The sequence below is a fragment of the Colias croceus genome, chromosome 17, assembly GCF_905220415.1.
Source record: "Colias croceus chromosome 17, ilColCroc2.1".
NCBI lineage: Eukaryota > Metazoa > Arthropoda > Insecta > Lepidoptera > Pieridae > Colias > Colias croceus.
Window position 1 is genome coordinate 5,684,509 of NC_059553.1, and position 5,737 is coordinate 5,690,245.

Sequence of the window (5,737 nt, forward strand, 5' to 3'; positions counted from 1 at the left end):
TTTTTAATCACATATTTGGGTTTGGTATCGATCCAGTAACACCCCTTGGTATTTATTTTTTCAATATTTTCAATGTACAGAATTGACCCTTCTACAGATTTATTATATGTATAGATAATAAAGGAATACTATTTTCACTTAAGCGTGATATTTTCTGTCTATTAAACTTAATTTAGCCTTCGTATTTTTAAGCGATAATACCTTTATTAGGGACCTATATTAATGTAGAGATTATGGATGGATTTGAAAAAACATTGTTTTTATGTTTAGAAATTATCAAAAAATCACACAAGTCTCATAATTTAATGAACCTATTATATCTACTTGTGTTGTGTGTTACCTATATGTTACAAATTAAGAAGATCTTTTGTTTATATTGTGAAAAATGTAATATATTTTCATTCTATACACAAGTTGCTTCTAACTAGGAATATAATGTACTTATATTGTACTTTTTATGCATACTTTTTATTTTCATGTTATTTAAATTCTAATTCTACTTCCAAAATTTTATTTACTAAATATTTCGCGTTTTTACCGCTTGGTTGCCTGGCAGAGATCACTGCTTAGTGATAAGGCCGCCAATTGTACTACATCTTTCTAGTACCATATTTTCTTTTTATCGTTTCTTATTATTTAATGTTTGTATTACAATAAAGTGTAATAAATAAATAAAAAATAAATAATGTAGAATTGTAGGAAAGCAAAATATTAAAAAATTATATAAGTATTCATAAATCTTTACAAACACATTATGTAAATTAATAGAAAATCATAACTATTCATTGTGTGCAAAATGTGGTGATTGTTAACTCTACAAAATATATACGTAAACATGTAAATTTTACGCATATTCTCACTTATGGATACTAAATTACATGATAATAAGACTTACTGTTCAATATTTTATATGTAAGTTCATTGTTGTGCAAAAATAATAAAGCATAAATTAAATTTTGTTACGTATGTACCTATGAAATAAACATTACACGAAACTCTACTTAAGTATATTATGTACGTATAATTACTTTTAATATGTATTACATTAATATTGTTCCAGTTGTTTTTATTATTAAAGGTCTCGCCTTCCTTTCTATTAAGAATAAAAAATATAGTTATACGCATTCAAAGACATTCAACTTTGTTACTTACCAATTTTGCTAGATATTCTTGCACTATATTTATTGAAATAGCCGCAAAACGCAACGTATACGTTTCTGTTAATCATATAAATTCACAATAAACCTATCCACTAAAGACCACAATAGAAAAAAAATAAAAAATAAAAAGAAAATTCTATTTGAAATGAGATTACAGATGATAAATATTATTCACGCGCGCGTACGTTAACCGCGGGAAAACGTGGTTCATTTTATCTTGCACAGATTATTCGCGAGACATACACGAGTTGACTCGACTGTACCGCGCGTGTCGGATAAATGGCACCTGTCGGCCCAATCTGCACTTGACTGTATCGCACGGGGATGCGTTTACATTCTAATCAATTTATGACACGCGTTTTAAAATGGAACAATATCCGCGCTTTTATCTCCCGCGCAGATTATAATCACTTGAGGTTTTCATGATGAAATTATATTTATTGCTATAATATTGTTAGGTTTATATTTCGTATCTACTTATTGAGTTCTTCTATATTTATATTCGTTGTCAGAATTGATTTTTATGATATTTTTAATAAGCTCTACTGCGTATTTAAAATTCATAGAGTTAAATTAAAAGTTAAACTATTATAATTAAACCATTATATATTAAAAGTTTAAAGGACTATGATACTTAGTTATTTTCAAGCAGATAATGCACGATCAGTATTTTTTTTCTAGTATTTTTTATGAAAATGTTCAACAGAGTTGTAGACCCATGCAACAAAAAAAATTCACGTAAGTAGTAAGTTGTATTAATATTAAGCATATATATACGAACGATTTGTACACAAAAGCTCCAAACTAATGGCTTTGTAGACATTTCTTTTCAAATGCAGTCATCTAATAAATAAAAAAAAGGAAAATAAACTCTATGTTGCTTTTAGATACCTACTTACAGGCATGATTTGCTAGCTATTCAGGGATTGAGGATTGCCCACACGAGATTTGATAATGATTGACGTCCCACTGTTGATTTTAAACAGAATTTTGATTAGCTTATTTTGTTATCAATACAGTAGTTAGTAGATATGTCAGAGATAATAAGATGTATTCAAGTTAGATATAAGTTGTATTCAAAGATGCAAGCAATAAAATGTATACTAACTGCCTATATAAATTGTAAATCGACCGTGTGATTACAAATGATATTCGGAAGATTAATAAGTGAAATATTTAAAACTTTTAAAATGAAGATGAATTTGTTTGAAATTGGAATACAAATAATTTTAAACTTAAAATAACAATTATTACGTTCCTTTTTAAAATAAAAAATTTTATGGCAGCGGTGGGATTCGAACCCACGCCTCCGAAGAGACTGGTGCCTTAAACCAGCGCCTTAGACCGCTCGGCCACGCTACCCGTGAGAGACGTGTCGAAATAGTGTTTTGTTATCTGTGCACATTTTTTTACCTATTTAAAACAAAAATTAAGTAAATTACCAACTAACACCAAGCTAACAGCATTTTGAAGTAACAAATACAGTTTTTTGCTGTGGGTACCAATTTGTATGAAATATGTTTTATACTCACCGAAATTCAAATTTCAATAATTAAAATATAAATTATTTTATAGTGACTGAACTTTTGCAAAACCTTTATAAATATATAGGTACCTTTTCTTAAATAAGTACGTTTTTTTTTTTTTTTTTTTTAAATGGCACCCGTCATCACAGGGTGTTCGCGCCACCTCTGGATTATAGTCCAGAGACATTTTTTTGCTTAATTTTTTTTTTTATACGAATAACATTAAAATACAATAAAAATACAATATAAACTTTAAAACATAATAAAAAATACTGGTATAAGTTACTAATAAAATACAAAAAAAAAACACGGCACAAAAACATTCAACTAAATCCTATATCACAGTAAAGAGCTAAACCAATATCACACACTATTCCTTTGGTTCACTACGACTACAATATTTCTACAATATTGTAGGAACGCATCCCTACACTTGTCCCCCAGGGCGGAAGGCAGATTCTCACTATAGCATATCTATATTTTGCAAAAATTGGACACTCGAGTAACAGGTGAGGAACCGTCACCTCAACTCCAGGCTAAATAAGTACGTTCTATTCACTATCGATTTCTATGTTTGAATTTTCATTATTATAAATTTTATACATACAGCTGTTGTAAATATACACTCTGAAATGTACATAAAATAGTAATAAGTTATATAACCTCATACAATTCAGGCTCCGATTATTAAAAACCGCATAAATGGACGGTGTATATTATTCTGTGGAGGAAATTACAGCAATAGCTGTTGAATGAGACCTGCTACTGTAATTGTACGTTGTAACGTCGATTACAATGTTTGAACATCTGTACCTACAATGAACGTACTACGAATATCCTATCTTACCTACTAATCCTATATTATAAATGCGAAAGTTTGTGAGGATGGATGTGTATGTGTATGTTTGTTACTCTTTCACGTAAATACTACTGAACCGATTACAATGAAATTTTGCAAACGTATAGAGGGTACCTTCGATTAACATAAAATAGAATAGGTTTTATCTCGGAAATCCCAAGCCGCGGGCGGAAAGCTAGTATTTATATAAAATACAGATGGAATAGCTGCTCTTCACCTAATTACATAGATACTTACAAATAAAATATATTTTATGTTGAGCCGAATAAACCCTATCGGGCAGCCAGTCCTAAATACTCTAAAAATCTTACTCTAAATGAATCTTGTATTGTTCTAATTATAACTGGCTTACACCACGAATTTCTATTTTTGCCGTATTGATGTCCGCTCTACTGAATGCTCAGGCATTCAGTAGAGAACAGAGAACAATTTCATTTAGAACTATTTATTAATAACTAGCGGTCCGCCCCGGCTTCGCCCGTGGTACATATTCACGTTTTCTCTACATAAGAACCATCCTCGTACTTCAAGGAATATAATAAAAAAAGAATTAAAGAAATCGGTTCAGCTGTTCTCGAGTTATGCGCTTACCAACACATTATGCGATTCATTTTTATATTATATATAGATTTAATCAAAACTTACAAACATAATTTATACTAACATTAAGGTATGAAACAATTGCAGCCGATTTAATCAATATAGGTAAAGATGAACGCAGATACGCACAATATATTAAGTAATATTATGTATTTAAATTCGAAATAACGTAAGTCAAGCTTCTCGATGCACTATTATTATTTTTATTCAACTTACTAAAAAAAATTATATGCAAGAGCAAAAAATTACACATTAAAAATATATCTTATGTACATCAACTGTCATCATTATTATTGCCGCTCAGCAATAGAAAAATATCTGGTTAAGTAGGTACGATTTACGAATCTGTTTTAAAAAATGAGTGCTTAAAAAATTCAAGTACCTACTCTACGCCAAGTTCGTCAATATTTAAACTACACCGGAGTTGCTTTACTTAGATAGTTATATCACGGTTTCATAAAATAAAATATGTAATTCAATTAAAGTAAGGCAAACGGTTTTGTATAATTTTTACCTAATATTTTTTAATTAGTTATTTTTTTATTTTATATGCAAATAAAATATATTTTTGAATTCAGCTCCGAAGACAAGTGTGCGGCGAATATGACTTTATCTTAGATTACAAAATAAAAGACAGATGGAGCGTTGCCGAACTAAACCGAATGATTTATCGTCATTTTCAATATAGCTATGTGTGCTGTCATTTCGCCGCTGCACTGTACGTACACGGTGCTTCTGTGTGCGTGTAATGTTACCGGATATTGAAAAATTTCCCAAATTTTTCCCCGACTACGGAAAAAAGAGGGTTATGTTTTTCGAGTTTATGTATGTATGTATAATATTTCTTTGAAACGCACTGCAGTATAAACCGTTGGACCGATTTTGAGATGTGAGGTTTCATTGCAATCATCTGAATTATTATGTTAGTGGCGGTAGTGACGTAGGTTAAACACATAAATTAGCAGTCAAGTTTTAATTTTATTTTAATATAATTTCGGGTTTATGATATTTTTTTTTATAATATTGTAAAAATTCTTTTATTATATAAAGTACCTGCCTACTACAAAATAATTATATTCAATTTTTAATTAAATAAATCACACAAAAAAAGTTTCAATATTAACTATAATAATTAAATTATTTTTTATTTTTCAAATATATGAATGCGAATAGCGGTAGTTTTTAGTCGAGAATACGGGACATATTTTCATCATGGAGTTCACATAAATTAAATCGCTAGCGAAAATGACTATGACGTTTATAAAAGTAACAAAATAATGTATTATGCTTTTTAAAATAATCTAATAATGATCATGAACCTTTAGTGCACTATACAAATAATCACATTTACGATCGAAAAATCCAATAGCATTACCCTGAAGATTTTTTAACCATTTTACCGTTTTACCAATAAAAATGGCAAATTCATTTTCAAAATACTGGCAACATACGTTGAAGTTTTGTATTCCTTCATATCTGTAAAATTATTATTCGTTTATAGAAATAAATCAGCCAAATAATCTACAGAAAACCTGTGAAACGATGTTTCATCTTTTTTTTTTTGTTTTCGGGAACAAATTTTACAGCGTTTT

At 29.3% G+C, this 5,737-nt stretch overlaps 1 non-coding gene across 1 annotated transcript; it reads right to left on the minus strand.

Annotated features, from left to right (window-relative positions):
* Positions 1–2,440: 2,440 nt before the first annotated feature.
* On the minus strand, positions 2,441–2,522 carry Trnal-aag. Its single transcript has one exon. It is a non-coding gene; the product is annotated as a tRNA-Leu (tRNA).
* Between the last annotated feature and the right edge of the window lie 3,215 nt (positions 2,523–5,737).